This window comes from Hemitrygon akajei, unplaced genomic scaffold, assembly GCF_048418815.1.
Source record: "Hemitrygon akajei unplaced genomic scaffold, sHemAka1.3 Scf000060, whole genome shotgun sequence".
In the NCBI taxonomy this organism is placed as follows: domain Eukaryota; kingdom Metazoa; phylum Chordata; class Chondrichthyes; order Myliobatiformes; family Dasyatidae; genus Hemitrygon; species Hemitrygon akajei.
In genome coordinates, this window is record NW_027331946.1 from 1427825 (window position 1) to 1454687 (window position 26863).

Genomic DNA, 26863 nt, shown 5'->3' on the forward strand with positions numbered 1-26863 from the left:
CAACATATATCCCCAGCATATATACAGTGCACGGATTGATTATATGTTCATAAAGTGACGCTCGGCATAGGATGCCTGCATATAAGATGACAGACAGGAAATGATAGAGGTGTTTGGTGTTGTGGAACGGTGGGTTAGAGGGTAGAGATATTTATTAGCTTTACTGCTTGGGAAAAGTAGCTGTCTCAGAGGCTGGTAGTCCTGGTGAGGATCCTGCGCATCTACCGACTAATGAGAGTGAGATGAATAGTCCATGAGTGGGATGGGTGGAGGTAGATTGTGAAAATTAGATTGGTGCTTGATCTCAAGAGAGGGCATTTGGAAAATACTAATGAGATGCTTTTAGAATAGCTTGTAATTGTGCCCTCTTGAGAAATGTTGATTCTAGATTGGGTGTTGTCCAAAGAACCAAATTTGATTAGGGAGCTGATGGTAAAGGAACCATGTTGACGCTGTGATCATAACATGTTGCAATTCACCCTGCACTTTGAGAGGGGAAAGGTACAACAAGATGCATCATTATTAGTAGGGTGAGTGGAACTACGGAGGCACGGGAGAGGAGATTACTAAAGTTGATTGAAGGGGACACTAGCAGGGATGATGGCAGAATAGCAATGGCTGGAGTTGCTCCAATTGACAGCCTCAGGGTTGAAGAGAAACACATCATATTCCAACTGCATAGCTCCAACCTGAAGGCATGAATATCGATTTCTCCTTCCAGTAAAAAAATTACTGCCCACATTTCTTTCCACATTCTCCCGAGTAACGTAACTTTACACATTCTGACTACTGACATCTGGGACTTCCATATTCCTGCCAGTGTCTTCTACAAATAAGAGTGATGTACGATACTGATTCAGTACATCAGCCATCACATTTCACCCTCACCCCATTAATACCTCTCCAGCATCATTTTCCATTGGTTTGATATTCGCCTCTGTCTCTCTTTTACACTATATGTGCCTGAATTAAAAATAGTATCCTCTTTAATATTACTGGCTAGCTCACCGAAGTATTCCATCTTATCCTTCTTAATGATTTTAGTTGCATTCTGTTTGCTTTTAAAAGCTTCCCAATCCTCCAACTTCTAGTAGTTTTTGTTCTGTGCCCTCTCTTTGTTTTATATGGTGTCTTTGGTTTCTCTTATCAGCCACGGTTTTGTCAGCTTACCTTTAGAATACCACTTCCTCTCTGTGACTTCCGAATTGCTTCTAGAAATTCCAGCCATTGTTGCTCTGTTTTCATTCCTGCCCGTGTTCTTTTCAAATCAATTTTGACAATTTGTTCTCTCATGCCTCTCTAATTCTTTATTCCACATCTGTCTTTAGTTTCTCCTTCTCTAATGTCGGGGTGAATTTCATCAGATTAAGATCACTTGTCCCGAAGGGTTCTTTGAACTCAAGTGACCAAATTAATTCCGATTCATTACAGCACCAAATCCAGAATAGCTGACCCCCCAAGTGGGCTCAGCCACGAGCTGCTCTAAAAAAAAAGCATCGTGTAGGCATTCTAGGAATTCCTCCTCTTGAGACAAACACCATCCTGATTTTCCTAATCACCTGCATGACAATCCCCCATGACTATTGTAACATTACCCTTTGGTACGCATTTTCTATCTCTCATTGTAATTTGTGGACTACTTACTTACTACTGTTTTGGGGTCACTATACAATTCCCATCAGGGATTTATTTTGTACATTTGCTGTTCCTTAATTCTACCCACAGATTCTACACCGCCCAACCCTATGCCATCTCTTATTTAATGATTTTATTTAATATTTCACCAACAGAGCCACACAACCCCACGACCAGCTTGTTATTTCACTAAACATATAAATATCTGGGAAACAAGGGGACTTGCAGATGCAAGAACTCAAGAGAAATTCACACGAAGTGCAGGAGAAGCTCAGCTGGTCAGGCAGCATCTATGGATGGGAATCAACATTTCCGGCCATGACCCTTCTTTGGGACTCTTGATAACCACGTATCTAAAAAAAATCAACAAGCAAAAACAATAGAAAGTAGTGCAATATTGGGAAAACCTTTGACAAAATTTATTTCAAGGCTTTAAAAAACTGTGGAACAGAGCTCAATAGTCAACAAATACAACAAAGACAATAAACACTTCCATCAATACCGACATTGACTTTTTATAATGAAAATATCTTAGTCCCATTTCAATCAGTAAAATGTACAAAGATAAGTAAGAACTGAAATGACAAGTTTAGAAAAGACTATTTACACTCAAACCCACTTAGATTAACACTACCTTGGACAGAAGGAGGAAAAGGAATAACGCACATGAGAAAGAAAATCACATAAGACCATAAGACACAGGAGCAGAATCGGCCATTTAGCCCATCGAGTCTGCTCCACCATTTCATCATGAGCTGATCCAATCTGCCCTTTAGTCCCATTCCACCACCTTTTCACCATAACCTTTGACGCCCTGACTACTGAGATACCTATCAATCACTGCCTTAAACACACCCAATGACTTGGCCTCCACTGCTAGCCATGGCAACAAATGCCACAGATTCACCACCCTCTGACTAAAAAAATTTCTCTGCATCTCTGTTCTGAATGAGCGCCCTGCAAACCTTACGTCATGCCCTCTTGTACTAGACTCCCCCAGTCACTCTCGAAATTGCATTCAGCAACGGGGATGGACAAATATCCAGCCTACAGCTAATTGAAACTTTCTCCCCAAAGTGAACCCGGTCGTGTGTTACATGGTTAGATTATTGAGTGAATCCCTTCCCATATTCACAGCCGGTGAACGGCCTCTCCCCAGGGGAACACAATGATGCAGCCTTGGTGGAGACGGTTGAGAGAATCATTTCCCAAAGTCTGAGCAGATGATCAGCCTCCAACTGGTGTGAACTTGCTGGTGTTTTAGTAGACGAGATGATCGTGTAAATACCTTCCCACATTCACAGGTCGACGGCCTCTCCCCAGTGGAACTCACTGGTGTGCTAGCAGATCAGATGACTGAGTGAATCCCTTCTCACAATCTGAGCGGGTGAAATCTCTCTCTGCTGTGTGATCTCAGTAGGTGAGATGATGTGGTGAATCCCTTTCCACAGTCTGAGCAGGTGAACGACTTCTCCCCAGTGTGAACTCGCTGGTGTGTCTGTAGGTTGGATGACTGAGTGAATGTCTTACCACAGACTGAGCAGGTGAACGGCTTGGCCCCAGTGTGAACTGACTGGTGTACTTGTAGGCTAGCTAACTGTGTGAATCCCTTTCCACAGTCTGAGCAGGTGAACAGCCTCTCCCCAGTGTGAACTCGCTGGTGACTCTGTAGGTTAGATGATGAGTGAATCTCTTCCCACAGACTGAGCAGGTGAAGTCCCTCACTTCAGTGTGAACTGACTGGTGAGTCAGTAGGTGAGATGATATGGTGAATCTCTTCCCACAGTCTGAGCCACACAACCCCATCAGTTCCATTATCCAGATCACTGACAAACCATGTGAGAAGTAGCGGACCGAATACTGACCCCTGAAGACCACAAGACACTGCTGGCCAACCAGAAAAGGCCCCTTTTATTCCCACTTGCTGCCTCTTGACTGTCAGCCATTCCTCTGTCCATGCCAGTATTTCTTCTGATTTTATCCTGTTAAGCAGTCTCATGTGTGACACCTTATCAGATGCCTTCTGAAAATCCAAGTAAATAATATCCACTGCCTCTCGTTTGTCCATCCTGCTTATGACTTCCTTGAAGATCTGTAACAGACTTGTCAGGCAAGATTTCCCTGCATAGAACCTATGCTGGCTTTGACTTATTATATCATTAGTCTCCCAGTACCCCAAAACCTCATCTGTTATCAAGTGATTCTTGACGTGTCATGACCAATGCATCTGTTATCTCTCCAGCAACCTCTCTCAGGACTCTGGGATGTAGTCCATCTGGTCCAGGTGACTCATCCACTTTAAGAACCTGAATTGGCCTAGCACGTTTTCCTTTGTAATAGCAATGGCACTCACTCCTGCTCCCTGACACTCACAGATCTCGGGCACACTGGTGCTGTCTTCCACAGACAAGACGGATGCAAAGTACCTATCTAGTTCATCTACCAGCTCTTCCCCATTTGTACCCCAAGAGCATCATTTCCCAGTGGTCCAATATCAACTCTCACCTCCCTTTCGTATTTTTTTATAACTGGTTTATATTATTGTATAGTTTGCTATCATATTTCACCTTCCCCATTATAGCTTTTATTTTAAATTTGCCTGTTGTTGGATGTTAAAAGGTACCCAATTATCCAACCTACTACTCACTTTTGCTACCTTATATGCTTTTATGCAGTCCTTAACTTCCTTTGTCAGCCACGATAGCCTAGCCCCGCTGTTTGAGAACTATGTCTGTGGGACATATCTATCCTGTACATTATGAACTATTCCCAGAAACGTCAGCCATTTCTACTTTGGCGCCATCTCCACCAGCATCCTCCAATCCACCTGGGGAATCACCTTTCTCATGCCTCTAAAATTCCCTTTCATTCCATTGCGATACTACGCATGTGACCTGTGCTTCTCCCTCACAAATTGCAGTAGGAATTCAATCATATATGATCACTGCCTTCTAATGGTTCCTTTACATTAACCTCCCCAATAAGATCTGGGTTATTACACAACACCCAATCTAAGATAGCAGTTCCCCGAGTAGGCTCAACCATCAGCTGCTCTAAAAACCCATTTCGTTTGCATTCAATACATCCCCTCTTTTGCGATCTCACGCCAATCTGACTTTCCCAATCCTCCTGCAGATTGAAGTCACCCACTACAGCTGTGTCATTAAATTTATTACATAAATGCCAAACATTCAGCAGTACCTGGGGCAGAAGTGAGGATACATGCTTTTACCAAGGAGAGAAGGTGTTTTTGAAGCTGAAAGGCCTGAAGGTAGATTAGGCACCGCAGAGTTCAGAAAGAGGAGGCTGAAGAGATTGTGAAGGCATTAGAGTCATAAAACACTACAACACAGGAATATGCCATTCGGCCAGTCTAGTCCGTGCTAAAGCATTAATCTTCTGAGTTCCAACAACTTCCACCTGGACCATAGCCCTCCATATGCTTCTCATCCAGTGACCTAAGCAAACTTCTCTTAAAGATTACAATCGTCCCTGCCACTTGCTCTGGCAGCTCGGTGCACACTCCCCACCTCTGAATGAAGAAGTTCCCCCTTAGTTTTCTCTTCAAGTGATGAGTAATGATCTATCAGAAATCACTAGATTTTGGAACGGTTCTGGTGGAACAGAAATTTGCAAATGTCACTCCACTCTTTAAGAGAGGGGGCACAAGAAAGAAAATTATTGGACAGTTAGTCTGACCTTAGTGGTCAGGAAGATGTAGGAGTGTACTAAGAGTGTGTTTTTTGGGTACTGTAATTGGGGAAACATGATGAAGTAGGCCAAAGTCAGCCGGATTGTTTCGAGGAAATCTTGACTGACAAATCTCTTGGAATACTTTGCGGAAATAACAGGCAAGATAGATAAAGCAGAGGTAGTGTATGTTGTTTGCTTGGATTTTCAGATGATCTTCAACAAGGTACCCCATGCAAGGCTTATTGAGAAAGTAAGGAGGCATGGGATCCAAGGGCACATTGCTTTGTGCATCCAGAACTGGCTTGCTCACAGAAGACAAAGAGTGGTTGTAGACTGGTCATATTCTGCATGGAGGTCGGTGACCAGTGGTCTGCCTCAGGGATCGGTTCTGGGACCCCTACCCTTCGTGACTTTTATAAATGACCTGGATGAGGAAGTGGAGGTACGGGTTAGTAAATTTGCTGATGACACAAAGGTTGGGTTAGGTTGCAGGGGGATATTGATAGTCTGCAAACCTGGGCTGAGAAGTGGCAAATGGAGTTCAACCCAAAGAAGTGTGATGTGGTTCATTTTCTTCGGTCAAATATGATAGAATATAGTATTAATGGTAAGCCTCTTGGCAGTGTGGAGGAACAGAGGGATCTTGGGGACGGAGTCCATAGGAGACTCAAAGCTGCTATGTAGGTTGACTCTGTGGTTAAGAAGCCATACTTTACATTGGTCTTAATCAACCGCAGGCGTGAGTTTAAAAGCCAAGATGTAATGTTCCAGCTATATAGGACTTTGGTCAGACCCCACTTGGAGTACTGTGCTCAGTTCTGGTCGCCAAACTACAGGAAGGATGTGGAAGCCATAGAAAGGGTGCTGAGGAGATTTACGAGGATGTTGTTTGGATAGGGGAGCATGCCTTTTGAGAATAGGTTGCGTGAACTCAGTCTTTTCTCCTTGGAGTGATGGAGGATGAGAGGTGACCTGATGGAGGTGTACAAGAAAATGAGAGACATTGATCGTGTGGATAGTTAGAGGCTTTTTCCCAGGGCTGAAATTGCTAGCACGAGAGGGCATAGTTTGAAGATGCTTGGAAGTAGGTACAGAGGAGATGTCAGGGGTAAGTTTTTTTTACACAGAGAGTGGCGAGTGCTCGGAATGGGCTGCCGGCAATGGTGGTGGAGGCGGACACGATAGGGTCTTTTAAGAGACTCCTGGATAGGTACACGGAGCTTAGAAAAATAGAGAACTGTAGGTAACCCTTGGCATTTCTAGAGCAAGGACATGTTCGGCATCGCTTTGTGAGCCAAAGGGCCTGTAACGTGCTGCAGGTTTTCTATGTTTCTAAGGTGCTGCACGTGAGGCTGCTTAACAGGATCACAGCTCATGGAATTACAGGAAAGAAACTTGTACTGACAAGGGAGAAAGAGTCAGAATAATGTGGGCAATTCTGTTTTGCTGTCGGTAACTAATGCTGTTCTGCAGGGGTCAGTATTGAGACCGCATCGTTTCATGTTAAATCTGAATGATACGGATGATGGAATTGATACCTTGGTGACGAACATTGCAGTTGATACAAAGATAGGTACAGGACAGGTAGTTTAGAGCAAAGCGGGAGTCTGCAGAAGGACTTCGATAGGTCTGGAGAATGCCAGCAAAGTAGCAGTTGAAATACAGTGTATGCAAGTCATGTACATTTGGTAGAAGTAATTGGGTGTAGGAAAAAAATAAGTGGGAGAAACTTGAAAAAATTAGAGGTGCATAAGTGCTTGTGAGTCCTTGAGCAAGAGGCGCTAAAGGTTTGCTTGTAGATTGAGTTGATTAAGGATGACAACTGCAATGTTAGCAATATAAGAGCAAGGATGCGATACTATAGCTTTATAACGCATTGGGCAGATCACTGTTGGTGTATGGTGAGCAGATTCCGACCTGTACTTCCGACTTATTATCTGAGCAAAAGATGTGTTCTTATTGGAGTGGGTCCGGAGAAGTTTCAAAGAATGATTCCAGGAAGACCAAGAGTGGATGACCTGGATGAGGAAATACGTGGGAAGGGATTCACTCAGTCATCCAAACTACAGAAATTTATCAATATCCACTGCTGCTGATTTCCACACACAAATAAATCAAAAGGGATTTCCCCAATCAAATCGATAATTAATCGATCAATAGCCCCCAAACAACACGGCACAGCCGGACACAAAACAGGGGACTTTACATCTCACAACACTGGATTCAGTAATGAAACCCGTGATTAATGTTGTTGTCCCTCTCAAATCATAAGAAACACACATTAAGGTGCATTTAAATGCGAGCGCATCCCCACAGGTGATGTCACACAGACCCCCGTCGCGCCTGACGTCACGCATGGGCTTCCCACATCGGGATCTGCCCTTACGTGCACAGCATCTTACGTCATCCATGCGCTGGTGAGCTCGGGCTTTATCAGTTTAATAGCTGGGCTAATAATCACGTGACCAGCCCTCCCCCACCGCTGTCAACAGAGGATTCAGGGGCTGCGCTATTCCCATTGGTGCAAAGCGATGTCAATCACTTGTTACCACCAGTCGCAGAGGTGGACAAGTCCAGAGGGCGTTACCCCCGCTGAGTTCGCCTCCCGCTCCGGCCTCAAACTCCACATCATGCGGAGTAAATGTCCGTTTCTTGATTTATTTCCATTTTCCTCCAAGGAAAGTTGGGGGGTTTGTGAAGCGTCTTCTGTGGCCGGAGTCTGATGTGTCGCCGAGAGGTAGGAGGAGACCGCTCGGCCCGTCAGTTTGATGCCAGTTCCCTGGGGAGGGAGAGGAGGGATTTTATTGAAAGGAAAAAGATGGTGTGAGAGGGGGCGGACAGGATGTTTGTCCCGGTGGAAATCTGTGGAAATGTCTGAGCCCACGCTGGTGGCGAGCAGAGGGATTCACGTTGGGGGCGAAACACCGGCAGACGGTTGACCTGCAAGTGGGGCCAATGACAGGGGTAGGAGGTGAGTGGTTGGGGCAACACGGGGCTACAGAAGATGGACATTTTTTGCATAGAGGATTAACAAAGTGGTTAGAGAGTATTTGTTATAGAGAGTGCAATGAAGTTTCAATAGACTGATCCCTGAAATGGTTGGGTCATCATATGAAGAAAAATCAAATGTGATAACCATTGCATTTAGAGAATCGAGGACTGAGAGATGAACACATTGAAATGCACATCTTTACCGGTTGAAACAGGGATCGCAGTCTCTGAAAAAGGGGGTGGATGCCTATATTTTATAATAAAACCCCTATTGTTTTACCTTTACCTCCTCTCCCAGTTTTATGCTTCCCTCGTCTTTCACACCCCCTTACCTGCTTAAGATTCAGCCCATTAGCAACAGTCAGCAATTCATTCCTTTTGGCTTTTCCTAATGCCTCAGGGGTTGGCGCTTCCAGAAATTTATAAATCTCCACTGCTGCTGATTTCCACACAAATAAATGAAAAGGGATTTCCCCAATCAAGTCGATAATTCATCGATCAATAGCCCCCAAATCTGTTCATATCCCAGACCCACGCCCCAAATTTTTTAGAAACCATAATGCTTTAGAAACAAACCAGCAGCAATAGACTACACCTGGAGTCTGGTTTTGATGTTAAATCTATCTTTATTAGAATCTACTTGTAATATTGCAACTTAAAGAAGATAAACAGAAGTTAACAGTGTTAAGTTTATAGATGTGTGTAAATGTAACTCCCAAACTATTGAGCTCGGGGGAAACAAGGCTTGGAGTCTTGAGATGGTAAAGTATGAAAGTTCCATTCAACTACAGAATAGACGATGAGAGAGAGATTTGTAATCCATGGTAAATGGCGAGAGAACGCAAATATGTAGAATTCCACAGGTTCTACGGTGGTAAAACGAGAGAACAGTTGCTGTAGATTTTATCCATCATCGTTCCAAATCCACATACAAATTCTCACCGAAAGTGACTTGTCAGAAGGTGTATCGTCTTCAAGTGAACTACCACACCACAGCCAGGCAAGGGTTAACACATAAGGGGTCTCCACAGGATACACCAAATCCGATCCACTCCTATGGATCAAACAAGGTGACAACCACACATTCTATGTACATGAATCGATAATTAACCCACCTTTTGGGCATAGGAAAGTTCTAAACAGTGACCCTTGGCCACTAGTTCCCTGGTTTCGATCCTTCAGTTTTTCCTCCTTCGTCTCCGTCTGACTCTGAGTGTCTGTGTCCTCGGTTAAAACTAAACAAGCTGCGAGCGATGTAAACAAGCTGCAAGTCAGACTGATTCGCCTTCTTAATCTCTCTCTCTCTTAAAATAACAGTATACAGCAAACAAAACCCAGGGATTCATAACAACGGCCAGTCCCCACTGTGAACTGACTGGTGTGCCAGTAGTTGTGATGACTGAGTGAATCCTATCCCACAGTCTAAGCAGGTGAACGGCTTTTCCCCAGTGTGAACTCGCTGATGTACCAGTAGGTTAGATGACTGAGTGAATCCCTTCCCACAGACTGAGCAGGTGAAAGGCCTCTCCCCAGTGTGAACTCGCTGGTGTCTCTGTAGGTAGAATGACAGTATGAATCCCTTCCCACATTCTGAGCATGTGAATGGCTTCTCCCCAGTGTGAACTCACTGATGTACCAGTAGGTTGGATGACTGAGCGAATCACTTCTCACAGACAGAGCAGGTGAATGGCCTCTCCCCAGTGTGAACTCGCTGGTGTCTCTGCAGGTAGAATGACAGTATGAATCCCTTCCCACATTCTGAGCATGTGAATGGCTTCTCCCCAGTGTAAACTCGCTGATGTACCAGTAGGTTGGATGACTGAGTGAATCCCTTCCCACATTCTGAGCAGGTGAACGGCCTCTCCCCAGTGTGAACTCGCTGATGATTCTGTAGGTGGGATGACTGAGTGAATCTCTTCCCACATTCTGAGCAGCTGAACGGCCTCTCCCCAGTGTGAACTCGCTGATGAATCTGTAGGGTGGATGACTGAGTGAATCTCTTCCCACATTCTGAGCAGGTGAACGGCTTCTCCCCAGTGTGAACTCGCTGATGAATCTGTAGGGTGGATGACTGAGTGAATCTCTTCCCACATTCTGAGCAGGTGAACGGCTTCTCCCCAGTGTGAACTCGCTGATGACTCAGAAGGCTGGATGAATGAGTGAAACCCTTCCCACATTCTAAGCAGGTGAATGGCTTCTCCCCAGTGTGAACTCGCTGGTGACTCTGTAGGTTAGCTAACCGAGTGAATCCCTTCCCACAGACTGAGCAGGTGAACAGCTTCTCCCCAGTGTGAACTCGCTGATGACTCAGTAGGTGGGATGACTGAGTGAATCTCTTCCCACATTCTGAGCAGGTGAACGGCTTCTCCCCAGTGTGAACTCGCTGATGACTCAGTAGGTGGGATGAATGAGTGAATCCCTTCCCACAGACAGAGCAGGTGAATGGCCTCTCCCCAGTGTGAACTCGCTGATGACTCAGTAGGTGGGAGGACTGAGTGAATCTCTTCCCACAGTCTGAGCAGGTGAATGGCTTCTCCCCAGTGTGAACTCGCTGATGACTCAGTAGGCTGGATGACTGAGTGAATCCCTTCCCACAGACTGAGCAGGTGAACGGCTTCTCCCCAGTGTGAACTCGCTGATGAATCTGTAGGGTGGATGACTGAGTGAATCTCTTCCCACATTCTGAGCAGGTGAATGGCTTCTCCCCAGTGTGAACTCGCTGATGTACCAGTAGGGTGGATGACTGAGTGAATCCCTTCCCGCAGACTGTGCAGGTGAATGGCTGCCCCCTGGTGTGAACACATTGGTGTGCCATTAGGTCAGATGATCGAGAGAATCCCTTCCCCGAAATTCAGCAGATGACTCTGAAATTCTGCCCAGTGTGATCTGACTCTTGGGTCCACAGGTGGGATGCCCGGCAGAATCCTTTCTCACACACAGAACAGATGAATGGCCTCGCCCAGTGTGAACTTGCTGATGTACCTTCAGTTGAAATGACAGAGTCAATCCCTCCCCACAGTCTGAGCAGGAAGGATGGTTGATTGAATCCCTTGCTCCACTTCTTAAATATCTAGACAGAGACAACAAAACTGGCGTGCTGTGTTTGGGATCCCTGGAGACAAATTCCTTCTCGTTTTTAACCTGTAGAAGATTTACAAAATCCATCAATGGGTGTAGGACAACATTTCAGATGAGATTACTTGAGTTGCCAAGGTTTGATTTGGTATCACACTGTTACAGTGAGGTTAAACCCAAGTTGGAAGAGAAATCATCTCCTGACTGGGCAGAGTGCTGGTATCTGAAATGACCATCAATCCCCATATGCGTTTCAAGTTCCAACTCCTTAAAGTGCAGGGTTACAAGCTGCAGCTGGATGCATTTCTTGTAAGTGAGAGCATCAGGGACACTACAGGTCTCCCCATCTTCCCTCCAATACCCCCTCTAATTGTAATAACCAGTGTGTACATAAGTCTTGCACTGTGCATTTTTTTTACCCAGTGACAAGATGTGCACAGTGAATTTTTTTATAGAGAGGTATTCATTTTCACAGCTAGCAAATCACTGTCAATAGGAACTTTGATCTCCTCTGGGTTCGATGCAGTTCATCTGCACTCTCACACAACCTATGTAGCAGGCCTGTAATGTGTAATGAAGGATTTTCTCACCAAAGATTTTGCATATTGTCCATATGTGGTTTGCTTGCTAAGTTACGCTTTAAAAAGTCAGATTTCCAAATATCACTCCACTTCTTCCCACTTGCAAATTCTCCAGCAACTTTTGCAACACCACAATACACACAGGGGACTCAAGTATCACCAGTTTCTGTATTCTACATAAATATTTCCCCTGAACCCTCCCCCCCCCCGCCAATGACTACAGTGGTGAACTCAGTTTCTATATTCCCCTGAAGCCTCCCCCAATTCTCCAGCAATGTTTGCATCGCCACAATACACACATCAGACAAAAACTGACAGTGGTGAACTCAGTGATGGCAATGCCACTAAATATGAAGGGAAGGGCAGTAGTCTGTCTCATTGGAGTCTGGCACATTTGTGATGTGAAAGCTACTTGTTGCCCAGGACAAAGGTGTTTGATATCATAATGCACTCAGAGAGAATGGGACAAAACATGTTCTCACGGGTAAAAAAGTCCAGAACAAGAGGTGGTAGAACAAGCAACAGACACAAAATGCTGGAGGAACTCAGCAGGCCAGGCAGCATCTATGGAAAAGAGTACTAATGCTGAATTTCGCTGGCATTTTGTGTGTGTTGCTTGGATTTCCAGCATCTGCAGATTTTCTCTTGTTTGTGATCGGTGGTAGAAGGTGATTTTCTCAGCTGGTGATGTAAAAGATTTTGTTCCCTTTCTCCGAGTTGCTAATCCTTGCATTTAGATAGCTGGAGCTCAGCTCTGTCTGAGAGATCCATCGGTTCCCATTCCCTCATCAGCCGGAAGCACCCCGGGGCCCGTGTACGGATCGTGGGGCTGAGAGACAGGGATGAGAGCAGGACTGTCCCGGGATTGCTGGCCACGGTGTTCGGATTTCACAGGAATTGTTGTGAATTCGGTGTTTAAGATAAAATCACGGAGAATCGCTCTTACCTGCAACCGACATTTTCAAGGCGTGAAACTCAGGGACGTCCTCAGCCTGACGCCTGCGCATTTCATTGGTGCTTCAGCGCCAGCAAAATTCTTAACGCATGGCCCTATGGGTAATCACGGTGCCATTAACCATTTCTGCAAGCACCGGTTCAATGTCCATACCTCATTTTTTTTCGTGTGTATAGAAAAATCTGCAGCTGTTTTAATGCAGAAAGCGGCTCCCATAAGCAATATACTCAATATCAACGTGTATCTAATGCCAAAGTAAAATGCAGATATAAAACACAGGAGATTCTGCAGTTGCTGGAAATACAGAGACGCACACACACACACAATGCTGGAGGAACTGTGCAGTTCAGGCAGCAACTAAGCAGCGGAGTACACAGGCTAGGTATGCTGAAGGGGCTCGGCCTAAACATTGTCTTTTTATTCCTCTCCACATTTGCTGCCTGAAATTAACCACCTTTTTATCGGTCAACCAGTTTACAAATGTTTCTGATCTTTCTTTTGTAGCCACATCCTGTTGGTCTGATTCCTCCTCCTCCTGGTAAACTCTGGACCACATCTCTCTCTGGAGCCCCAAAGCCCTGACTCAGGCTGGCAACTTTTTTGGTTTTTGACTCTGCACCATCGAAGATTTACTCACTGGTCTGCTGTCAGACTTTAGAGGTGCATTGTGTTGCGAGACCGCGGGTTCATTTACTGTGAGTGTCGCTTTAAGTGCCTGAGTGAGGCGGGGCTGTGACGTCAGACACAAGGAGAGAGAGGGAGAGAGAGAGAACATCAAAACCACAGTGAGATCCTCTTATTCAGCCTGGTGAAAATCAAGCAGATGTATAAGATGATGAGAGGCATTGGTTGTGTGGATAGCCAGAGGCTTTTTCCCAGGGCTGAAATGGCTAACATGAGGGGAATAGGTTTAAGCTTCTTGGAAGTAGGGACAGAGGAGATGTTAGAGCTAACTTTTTTAAGCAAAGAGTGGTGTGTGTGTGGAATGCACCACCAGCGACGGTGGTAGAGGCGGATACAATAGGGTCTTTTAAGAGACTCTCAGATAGGTACATGGAGCTCAGGAAAATAGGTGGCTCTGTGGTTGAGTAATTCTGAGCAGTTTCTAGAGTAAGTTACATGATCGGCACGGCAATGTGGGACAAAGCATCTGTAATGTGTTGTGCATTTATATGTTTCCATGAAATTCACGGGAAATCTCCTATCCCACGGAGTGGTGACTAGTTGCAACCTGTCATCTCAGGGAGAGTGAGAGGGGAATGACAGGGAGAGATTTTGATATACTGATATGGAACAGAAACATGGGCAGGAACCAGATGGGCTGAGTGGCCTTTCTAGTGTACATTGTGAGTGTGGTAGAGACAGTAAGTACCTGAGACACGGGATTTGATACAGAACTGATTCATCTTTCACAGATCCACAATATTAAACACCAGTCTAGTTTAAGGCTAACATCAGCAGAACAGACTCCTCCAATGCTCAGTGACCAGGGTTCAATCCTGGGTGCGATGAGCAGCCGCAAGAACTGCAGAATCTGACAGTAACAGTCCCTCATGAACCTACAGCTGCCTTCAGTCACCGTGATGGCTAAACTTTTAACACACAGATGATTTGAACTTCCTCCCTGATGTAGGAGCGCTCAGACTGAAGATGTAGGGGAGAAGGCAAGAAAATAGAGAATAAAGTTATTTGCACCGTTAGGGATAAACAGAGAGGAAGAGGTGGAAAGTTTCTTGAATGCATCTATTTTAATGTTAGAAGCATTGTAAGAAAGGTGGATGAGCTAAGAGTATGGATTGATAACTGGAAAGATGATGTTGTATCTATTAGTGAAACATGGTTGCAGGAGGGGTGTGATTGGCAACTAAATATTCCAATATTTTGTTGCTTCTGGTGTGACAGAATCAGAATGGCAAGAGGGGAAGGTATTGCAATGCTTGTCCGAGAAAATATTACAGCGGTGCTTTGACAGGACAGATTACAGGGCTCATTTAGGGAGCCTATTTGGGTGGAATTGAGGAATGGGGAAGGTATAGTAACACCTATAGGGGTGTCTTATAAACCACCTAATTGGGAGTGAGAATTGGAGGAGGAAATTTGTAAGGAGATAGCAGATATTTGTAGTAAGCACAAGGTTGTGATTGTGGGAAATTTTAATTTTCCACACATAGAAACATAGAAAATAGGTGCAGGAGTAGGCAATTAGGGCCTTCGAGCCTGCACCGTATTCAGTATGATCATGCCTGATCATCCAACCCAGAACCCTGTGCCTGCTTTCTCTCCATACCTCTGATCCCTTTAGCCACAAGGGCCATATCTAACTCCCTCTTAAATATAGCCAATGAACCGGCCTCAACTGTTTCCTGTGGCAGAGAATTCCACAGATTCACCACTCTGTGTGTGAAGAAGTTTTTCCTCATCTTGGTCCTAAAAGCCTTCTCCTTTGTCCTTAAACTGTGACCCCTCATTCTGGACTCCCCCAACATCGGAAACAATCTTCCTGCATCTAGCCTGTCCAATCCCTTTAGAATTTTATACGTTTCAATAAGATCCCCCCTCAGTGTTCTAATTTCCAGCGAGTATAAGCCTAGTCGATCCAGTCTTTCTTCATATGAAAGTCCTGCCATTCCTGGAATCAATCTGTTGAACCTTCTTTGTACTCCCTCTATGGCAAGAATGTCTTTCCTCAGATTAGGGGACCAAAACTGCACACAGTACGCCAGCTGTGGCCTCACCAGGGCCTTGTACAGTAGCAGTAGAGCCTCCCTGCTCCTGTACTCAAATCCTCTTGCTACGAATGCCAACATACCATTTGCCTTTTTCATCGCCTGCTGTACCTGCATGCCCACTTTCAATGACTGGTGTACAATGACACCCAGGTCTCGTTACTCCTCCCCTTTTCCTAATCAGCCATTCAGATAATAATCTGTTTTCCTGTTCTTACAACCAAAGTGAATAACCTTACATCAAAACATCAAGATGGCGGCGCGACGACGCAGGGCGCAGCGGCCACTCCAGTAAGGAATATCCGTTATCTGTAAGTAGGGGCCGTGCACAATCCTGATTTGATTGAGACGGATGTGTGAAGCACGGAGGAACATCTGGCGAAACTTCTGACATGCCTGTGCTGCTGACGCTGCTACTGAGCGATCGGAGAGATCTCCAGAGAGGAAGGCCCCGAATCCTCGGCTTTGCCTGTTGCTTGGTGGCCGGAGCCGGGGTTGAAGCACTCGGCAGAGATGGTGCTCGGTGCTCGGTGTTGGAGGGCTGGTCGGAGGCACGAAGTTGTCGGAAGTTTTCGGACGGACTCACAGTTGGCTGTGCTCGGGTGCTTCCAGAGGCTGCATCGGGAAGTTTTGCCACGTTGGAGGTTTCTTCCTTCTGCCATCTGCGTGAGATGATGGGCTATCTGGGACTTTGAGACTTTTTTTTACCGTGCCCATGGTCTGCTCTTATCAAATTATGGTATTGCTTTGCACTGTTGTAACTGTATGTTATAATTATGTGTTTTTTTTGGTCAGTTAGTCTTGGTCTGTCTTGTGTTTATGTGATATCATACTGGAGGAACATTGAATTTCCCCTTGGGGATGAATAAAGTATCTATCTATCTATCTATCTATCTATTTATCCACATTAAATTGCATCTGCCATGAATTTGCCTACTCACCTAACCTATCCAATTCACCCTGCATCCTCTTAGCATCCTCACAGCTAACACTGCCGCCCAGCTTCGTGTCATCTGCAAACTTGGAGTTGCTGCATTTAATTCCCTCATCTAAATCATTAATATATATTGTAAACAACTGGGGTCCCTGCACTGAGCCTTGCAGTACCCCACTGGTGACAGCCTGGCAATCTGAAAAGGTCCCAGTTACTCCCACTCTTTGCTTCCTGTTTGCCAACCAATTCTCTATCCACATCAATACCATACCCCCAATACCGTGTGCTTGAAGTTTGCTAACTAATCTCCTGTGTTGGACCTTGTCAAAAGCCTTTTGAAAATCCAAATATACCACATCCACTTGTTCTCCCCTATCCATTCTACTAGTTATATCCTCAAAAAATTCTGTAAGATTCGCCAGACATGATTTTCCTTTCACAAATCCATGCTGATGTTGTCCTATTATTTCACCTCTTTCCAAATGTGCTGTTATCACATCTTTCACAACCAACTCTAGCAGTTTCCCCACCACCGATGTCAGGCTAACCAGTCTATAGTTCCCCGGTTTCTCTCTCCCTCATTTTTTAAAAAAGTGAGGTCACATTAGCCACCCTCCAATACTCAGGAACTAATCCAAAATCTAAGGAGTTTTGAAAAATTATCACTAATGCATCCACTATTTCTTGGGCTACTTTCTAAAGCACTCTGGGATGCAGAGATAGATAGATAGATAGATAGATAGATAGATAGATAGATAGATAGATAGATAGATAGATAGATAGATAGATAGATAGATAGATAGATAGATAGATAGATAGATAGATAGATAGATAGATAGATAGATAGATAGATAGATAGATAGATAGATAGATACTTTATTCATCCCCATGGGGAAATTCAACTTTTTTCCAATGACCCATACACTTGTTGTAGCAAAACTAATTACATACAATACTTAACTCAGTAAAGAAATATGATATGCATCTAAATCACTATCTCAAAAAGCATTAATAATAGCTTTTAAAAAGTTCTTAAGTCCTGGTGGTAGAATTGTAAAGCCTAATGGCATTGGGGAGTATTGACCTCTTCATCCTGTCTGAGGAGCATTGCATCGATAGTAACCTGTCGCTGAAACTGCTTCTCTGTCTCTGGATGGTGCTATGTAGAGGATGTTCAGAGTTATCCATAATTGACCGTAGCCTACTCAGCGCCCTTCGCTCAGCTACCGATGTTAAACTCTCCAGTACTTTGCCCACGACAGAGCCCGCCTTCCTTACCAGCTTATTAAGACGTGAGGCGTCCCTCTTCTTAATGCTTCCTCCCCAACACGCCACCACAAAGAAGAGGGCGCTCTCCACAACAGACCTATAGAACATCTTCAGCAACTCACTACAGACATTGAATGACGCCAACCTTCTTAGGAAGTACAGACGACTCTGTGCCTTCCTGCACAAGGCATCTGTGTTGGCAGTCCAGTCTAGCTTCTTGTCTAACTGTACTCCCAGATACTTGTAGGTCTTAACCTGCTCCACACATTCCTCATTAATGATCACTGGCTCCATATGAGGCCTAGATCTCCTAAAGTCCACCACCATCTCCTTGGTCTTGGTGATATTGAGACGCAGGTAGTTTGAGTTGCACCATATCACAAAGTCCTGTATCAGTTTCCTATACTCTTCCTCCTGTCCATTCCTGACACACCCCACTTTGGCCGTGTCTTCAGCGAACTTCTGCACATGGCAGGACTCCGAGTTATATTGGAAGTCTGATGTGTACAGGGTGAACAGGACCGGAGAGAGTACGGTTCCCTGCGGCGCCCCTGTGCTGCTGACCACTGTGTCAGACCTACAGTCTCCCAACCGCACATACTGAGGTCTATCTGTCAAGTAGTCCACTATCCAATCCACCATGTGAGAGTCTACTCCCATCTCCGTTAGTTTGTGCCTTAAGATCTTGGGCTGGATGGTGTTAAAGGCACTAGAGAAGTCAAGGAATGTAATCCTCACAGCACAACTGACCCCCTCTAGGTGAGAGAGTGATTTGTGCAGCAAATACGTGATAGCATCCTCCACTCCCACCTTCTTCTTATACGCAAACTGAAGAGGATCCTGGGCGTGCCTGGTTTGTGGCCTCAGATTCTGTATTATCAGCCGCTCCATGGTCCTCATCACGTGCGACGTCAAGGCAACAGGTCTGAAGTCATTCAACTCCTTTGGTTGTGGTTTCTTCGGTACCGGGACAATACAGGATGTTTTCCACTGTCTGGGTACTCTTCTCTGCTCCAGGCTCATGTTGAAGATGCGCTGTAGTGGTTCTCCCAGCTCAGTCGCACAGGCCCTCAGTAATCGTGGGGAAACTCCATCCGGTCCAGCCGCCTTGCTGGTACAGATCTTCCTCAGTTGACCTTCCACCTGTGCAGCCGTAATCCTGGGCGTGGGCAAGGTCTCCTGTGAGTGGCTATTTTCCTGTGAGGGAAGTAAGAGGGAGGACAAGTAGAAAGACAAGCCTGGTGTGGAGTTCTGCGGTGAGGATGAGATTGTGCTGTCGAACCTATTGAAGAAGTTGTTCAGCTGGTTCGCTTTCTCCACATCTCCACTTATGTTTGCCCCCCCGCTTTGCACCGCATCCGGTGATGATCTTCATCCCATCCCACACCTCCTTCATGCTTTTTTTCTGCAGCTTTTGTTCTAGCTTCCTCCTATACTGCTCCTTTGCCCCCCTTATCTGTACTCTGAGTTCCCTGGGGATTTATCTGCCTTTAATCCCTTCAATTTACCTAACACCACTTCCCTACTAACATGTATTTCCCTCAGTTCCTCCATCTCACTAGACCCTCGGTCCTCTACTATTTCAAGAAGATTATTTATGTCCTCCATAGTGAAGACAGAACTAAAGTAGTTATTCAATTGGTCTGCCATATCCTTGATCCCTATGATCAATTCACCTGTTTCTAACTGTAAGGGACCTATATTTGTCTTAACCAATCTTTTTCTTTTCACTTATCTCTCAAAGCTTTTACAGTCAGTTTTTATGTTCCCTGCCAGCTTTCTCTCATAATCTTTTTTCCCTTTCCTTATTAATCCCATTGTCCTCCTCTGCTGGACTCTGAATTTCTCCCAGTCCTCAGGTGTGTCACTTTTTCTGGCTAATTTGTATGTTTCTTCTTTGGACTTGATACTATCCCTAATTTCCCCTGTCAGCCACGCGTGCACTACCTTCCCTGGTTTATTCTTTTGCCAAACTGGGATGAACACTTGTTGTAGTTCATCCATGCAATCTGTAAATGCTTGCCATTGCATATGAATGTTGAGGAACCAACTAGAGAGCAGGCCATTCCACATTGGGTATTGAGCAAAGAGGAAGGGTTAGTTAGCAATCTTGTTGTGCGAGGCCCCTTGGGTAAGAGTGACCATAGTATGGTGGAATTCTTCATTAAGATGGAGAGTGACATAGTTAATTCAGAAACAAAGGTTCTGAACTTAAAGAAGGGTAACGTTGAAGGTATGAGACGTGAATTAGCTAAGATAGACTGGCAAATGATACTTAAAGGGTTGACGGTGGATATGCAATGGCAAGCATTTAAAGATCGCATGGATGAACAATTGTTCATCCCAGTTTGGCAAAAGAATAAACCAGGGAAGGTAGTGCACCCATGGCTGACAAGGGAAATTAGGGATAGTATCAAGTCCAAAGAAGAAACATACAAATTAGCCAGAAAAAGTGACACACCTGAGGACTGGGAGAAATTCAGAGACCAGCAGAGGAGGACAAAGGGCTTAGTTAGGAAATGGAAAAAAGATTATGAGAGAAAGCTGGCAGGGAACATAAAAACTGACTGTGAAAGCTTTTACAGATATGTGAAAAGAAAAAGATTGGTCAAGACAAATGTAAGGACCTTTACAGTCAGAAACAGGTGAAATGATCATAGGGAACAAAGACATGGCAGACCAAACTGAATACCTACTTTGGTTCTGTCTTCACTAAGGAGGACATAAATAACCCTCCGGAAATAGTAAGGGACCGAGGGTCTAGTGAGATGGAGGAACTGAGGGTAATACATGTTAGTAGGGAAGTGGTGTTAGGTAAATTGAAGGGATTAAAGGCAGATAAATCCCCAGGGCCAGATGGTCTGCATCCCAGAGTAGCCCAAGAAATAGTGGATGCATTAGTGATAATTTTTCAAAACTCCTTAGATTCTGGATTAGTTCCTGAGGATTGGATGGTGGCTAATGTAACCCCATTTTTTAAAAAAGGAGGGAGAGAAAAACTGGGGAATTATAGACCAGTTAGTCTGTCGTCGGTGGTGGGGAAAATGCTAGAGTTGGTTATCAAAGATGTGATAACAGCACATTTGGAAAGAGGTGAAATCATCAGACAAAGTCAGCATGGATTTGTGAAAGGAAAGTCATGTCTGACGAATCTTATAGAATTTTTTGAAGAGTGGAGTGGATAGGGGAGAGCCAGTAGATGTGGTATATTTAGATTTTCAAAAGGCTTTTGACAAGGTCCCACACAGGAGATTAGAGTGTAAACTTAAAGCACACGGTATTGGTGGTATGGTATTGATGTGGATAGAGAACTGGTTGGCAGACAGGAAGCAAAGAGTGGGAGTAAACGGGACCTTTTCAAAATGGAAGGCAGTGACTAGTGGGGTACCGCAAGGCTCAGTGCTGGGACCCCGGTTGTTTACAATATATATTAATGATTTAGATGAGAGAATTAAATGCAGCATCTCCAAGTTTGCGGATGACACAAAGTTGGGTGGCGGTGTTAGCTGTGAGGAGGATGCTAAGAGGATGCAGGATGACTTGGATAGGTTAGGTGAGTGGGCAAATTCATGGCAGATGCAATTTAATGTGGATAAATATGAGGTTATCCATTTTGGTTGCAAGAACAGGAAAACAGATTATTATCTGAACGGTGGCCGATTAGTAAAAGGGGAGGTGCAACGAGACCTGGGTGTCATTGTACACCAGTCATTGAAGGGAGGCATGCAGGTACAGCAGGCGGTGAAAAAGGCGAAAGGTATGCTAGCATTCATAGCAAAAGGATTTGAGTCCAGGAGCAGGGAGGTTCTGCTGCAGTTGTACAAGGCCTTGGTGAGACCACACCTATAATATTGTGTGCAGTTTTGTTCCCCTAATCTGAGGAAAGACATTCTTGCCATAGAGGGAGTACAAAGAAGGTTCAACAGATTGATTCCTGGAATGGCAGGACTTTCATATGAAGAAAGACTGGATCGACTAGGCTTATACTCGCTGGAAATTAGAACACTGAGGTGGGATCTTATTGAAATGTATAAAATTCTAAAGGGATTGGACAGGCTAGATGCAGGAAGATTGTTTCTGATGTTGGGGGAGTCCAGAACGAGGGGTCACAGTTTAAGGATAAAGGGGAAGACTTTTAGGACCGAGATGAGGAAAAACTTCTTCACACAGAGAGTGGAGAATCTGTGGAATTCTCTGCCACAGGAAACAGTTGAGGCCAGTTCATTGGCTATATTTAAGAAGGAGTTAGATATGGCCCTTGTGGCTAAAGGGATCAGGGGTATGGAGAGAAAGCAGATACAGGATTCTGAGTTGGATGATCAGCCATGATCATACTGAATGGCAGTGCAGGCTCGAAGGGCAAATGGCCTATTCCTGCAAATATTTTCTATCCACCATCAACCCTTTAAATATCATTTGCCAGTCTGTCTTAGCTAATTCACGTCTCATATCTTCAAAGTTGCCCTTCTTTAAGTTCAGAACATTTGGTTCTGAATTATTTATGTCACTCTCCATCTTAATGAAGAATTCCACCATATTATGGTCACTCTTACACAAGGGGCCTCGCATGACAAGATTGCTAATTAACCCTTCCTCATTGCTCAATACCCAGTCTAGAATGACCTGCTCTCTAGTTGGTTCCTCGACATGTTGGTTCAGAAAACCATCCCGCACACATTCTAAGAAATCCTCTTCCTCAGCACCCTTACCAATTTGGTTCACCCCACTACCTGCTTTCTCCTAGTACGTGGATTGTTACACCAGGGGTAATAGGACGATTGACCTACTGTATGCAAACGTAGAGGATGCATACAGTGCATCCCCGCTGCCTGCACTGGGGAAAGCTGATCACAACCTGGTTTTGTTACAGCCCAGATATAAATCAATTGTGATGAGGCATCCCACTACCACACGCTCTTTTAGGAAGTGGACTCCTGAAGCTGAACAGGCCCTGAGAGACTGCTTCAGCACTACTAACTGGGATGTACTGCAAGGGGGGCTTTGTGGGGGCGTTGGGGAGGTCACTGAATGCACAACAGACTATATTAACTTTTGTGTGGATGTCGTTGTTCCTGTTAGAACTGTTCGCTGCTATCCCAATAATAAGCCCTGGATCACTAGTCACATCAAAGGCCTCCTAAATCAGAAGAAGAGGGCCTTTAAAGATGGTGATCGGTTGGAGCTTAAAAGAGTTCAGAAGGAACTCAGAGTACAGATAAGGGTGGCAAAGGAGCAGTATAGGAGGAAGCTATAACAAAAGCTGCAGAAAAAAAGCATGAAGGAGGTGTGGGATGGGATGAAGATCATCACCGGATGCGGTGCAAAGCGGGGGGGCAAACATAAGTGGAGATGTGGAGAAAGCGAACCAGCTGAACAACTTCTTCAATAGGTTCGACAGCACAATCTCATCCTCACCGCAGAACTCCACACCAGGCTTGTCTTTCTACTTGTCCTCCCTCTTACTTCCCTCACAGGAGAATAGCCACTCACAGGAGACCTTGCCCACACCCAGGATTACGGCTGCACAGGTGGAAGGTCACCTGAGGAAGATCTGTACCAACAAGGCGGCTGGACCGGATGGAGTATCCCCACGATTACTGAGGGCCTGTGTGACTGAGCTGGGAGAACCACTACATCACATCTTCAACATGAGCCTGGAGCAGAGAAGAGTACCCAGACAGTGGAAAACATCCTGTATTGTCCCGGTACCAAAGAAACCACAACCAAAGGAGTTGAATGACTTCAGACCTGTTGCCTTGACGTCGCACGTGATGAAGACCATGGAGCGGCTGATAATACAGAATCTGAGGCCACAAACCAGGCACGCCCGGGATCCTCTTCAGTTTGTGTATAAGGAGAAGGTGGGAGTGGAGGATGCTATCACGTATTTGCTGCACAAATCCCTCTCTCACCTGGATGGGGTCAGTGGTGCTGTGAGGATTACATTCCTGGACTTCTCTAGTCCCTTTAACACCATCCAGCCCAAGATCTTAAGGCACAAACTAATGGAGATGGAAGTAGAATCTCACATGGTGGATTGGATAGTGGACTACTTGACAGATAGACCTCAGTATCTGTGGTTGGGAGACTGTAGGTCTGACACGGTGGTCAGCAGCACAAGAGCGCCGCAGGGGACCGTGCTCTCTCCGGTCCAGTTCACCCTGTACATATCAGACTTCCAATATAACTCGGAGTCCTGCCATGTGCAGGTGTTCACTGATGACACGGCCATAGTGGGGTGTGTCAGGAATGGACAGGAGGAGGAGTATAGGAAACTGATACAGGACTTTGTGATATGGTGCAACTCAAACTACCTGCGTCTCAATATCACCAAGACCAAGGAGATGGTGGTGGACTTTAGGAGATCTAGGCCTCATATGGAGCCAGTGATCATTAATGAGGAATGTGTGGAGCAGGTTAAGACCTACAAGTATCTGGGAGTACAGTTAGACGAGAAGCTAGACTGGACTGCCAACACAGATGCCTTGTGCAGGAAGGCACAGAGTCGACTGTACTTCCTTAGAAGGTTGGCGTCATTCAATGTCTGTAGTGAGATGCTGAAGATGTTCTATAGGTCAGTTGTGGAGAGTGCCCTCTTCTTTGTAGTGGCGTGTTGGGGAGGCAGCATTATGAAGAGGGACGCCTCACGTCTTAATAAGCTGGTAAGGAAGGCAGGCTCTGTCGTGGGCAAAGTACTGGAGAGTATAACATCGGTAGCAGAGCGAAGGGCGCTGAGTAGGCTACGGTCAATTATGGAAAACCCTGAACATCCTCTACATAGCACCATCCAGAGACAGAGAAGCAGTTTCAGCAACAGGTTGCTATCGATGCAATGCTCCTCAGACAGGATGAAGAGGTCAATACTCCCCAATGCCATTCGGCTTTACAATTCAACCGCCAGGAGTAAGATATGTTAAAGTGCCGGGGTTAGGACTCAATGCATTTAAGTAAACTACTTAAGAACTTTTTAAAAGCTATTATTAATGCTTTTTGAGAGGGTGATTTTAGATGCATATCATATTTTTACTGAGTTAAGTATTGTATGTAATTAGTTTTGCTACAATAAGTGTATGGGACATTGGAAAAAATGTTGAATTTCCCCATGGGGATGAATAAAGTATCTATCTATCTATCTATCTATCTAATGATGTTTTGTCAGAATGACTTCAAATATTTAGTTTTTAGTGCAGATCTTCAGCAACTTGAGATTCTGCCTGATTTCCACCGAATGACAGACTAGTGACAGTGAGGGGTGGGGGGATTTCCAAACACGATTTGAACACCAGACTCACGGGTCTATTTCTACTGTTGTAAGGAAAAGCCGATCCGGAGACGTCAGAACACACCACAGCTACTGAATTAATGATACATACTACTGTATAAAACATTCAGAAATAACAAAGATAGAAGAAACCAAAAGAACTTTGTCATATATTCTTTGACCCTCACCAAATTTTTATCAAAACCCCATAGAAAGTTTCCCATCCGGACACTTCACGCTTTGCACGATAACTACTCTGCCCGTGACTGTGAGGAACGGCAGAGACCTTTGGATACAGATCGGCACATCACAGAAACCATTCTCCCCCCGAGACTTCACGGTTCCTCGGTAAAGCAGGCAGTGAAATCAAAGATCTCCACAACCTGGGACGTTCTCCTTTCTCACCCACCCCACTCCGGGAGAAGACACAACAGCCATAAAGCTCCAGGACAAATGCGAGGAGCTTCAGGAAACGAGGCGAGTTCGGGGAAGTTAATGGGACGCAGTGGGCAAAATCACACCACGTGATTTGGCGTCACAAAGCGGAGGGCGGGGCAAATGTGCAGCACACAGCCTCACGTGACCTGTCGGCGGGACTTCCAATTCAATTCTGCGGAAACAGACAACCAGGGCTCCTGGTTTGGATCGTTCAATGCAGATTAAGTGAAGTCGACACATTTCTGACGAGCCCCGATAATTGGAAAATAAATGAGTAACTAGCCCTCAGTTCGGAGCTCACGACCAACATCGGATCTACCCGCTCGGGATTGGTCTCAATACTCACCGATGGGAAAGTGATACCTTCGGCCCGCAGACAGAGATCCCGACGGAAGAGACGAAAGGCTTTCCCGAACACATAGCCGACCCACTTCAGCTCTGAGCGGAGAGGATAACTCCGTCCACCCGGAGACTGTGAGCATGCGCGAAGAGATTGTTACATCATCGGGAGGCGGGGCCTCGGAAACAGACGCGCAGATGCTGCCCATCTGCGGTTAAATGGGAGGGGCAAACGGGATCACGTGTCAGGAGTGGTGACCCCCTCCCCCCCCCCCCCAGGCAGAGAATCCAGCTACTCATTAGTCTGTGGAAAGAAGCAAACTTGCCGCTCAGATCTCCTCTCACCTTAAATGTATTAGACATTTCAACCCCCAGGAAAAATATATCGTCTGTCCACTCTATCTATTCCCCTCATAATCTTATAAACGTCCACCAAGTCTCACCCCAGCCTGCGCCGCTCTGGAGAAAACAACACGTTTGTCCAGCCTCCCGTTATAGCTTATGCCCTCTAATCCAGGCAGTGTCCTGGTAAACCTCTTCTGCGCCCTCTCCAAAGCCCCGATATCCTTCCGAGAATGGGGGCGACCAGAACTGTATGAAACACTCCAGATGTGGTCTAACTACTTTTATAAAACTGTGTTACGAACTGAAACGTTTTAGAAACGAACCAGCAGCAATAGAGTTCACACTGGAGTCTGGTTTTGATGGTTAAAACAATCTGTTTATTAGTATCTACTTATAATATAGTAACTTACCGAAATAAAGGAAAGTTAACAGTGTTAAGTGTATATATGTATAAATGTAATTCCCAGACTATCGAGCCTGAGGGAACAAAGCTTAGAGTCTTGAGATGGTAAAGTAGGAAAGTTCAGTAATCCACGGAATAAATGATGGGACAGAGATATTTGTAATCCAGGGCGAAACGTAGAGAAAAGGCCGTTACTTCAAAATAACCGCCGTCGAAGT

The 26863-nt window shown here is 45.2% G+C and overlaps 1 long non-coding RNA gene across 1 annotated transcript; it reads right to left on the minus strand.

Moving 5' to 3' along the window:
* On the minus strand, positions 1-26032 carry LOC140721730 (uncharacterized). The gene is made up of 3 exons (XR_012097447.1): positions 25905-26032; positions 12922-13025; positions 1-1988 (listed from the first exon to the last, which is right to left on the minus strand). It is a non-coding gene; the product is annotated as an uncharacterized lncRNA (long non-coding RNA).
* Between the last annotated feature and the right edge of the window lie 831 nt (positions 26033-26863).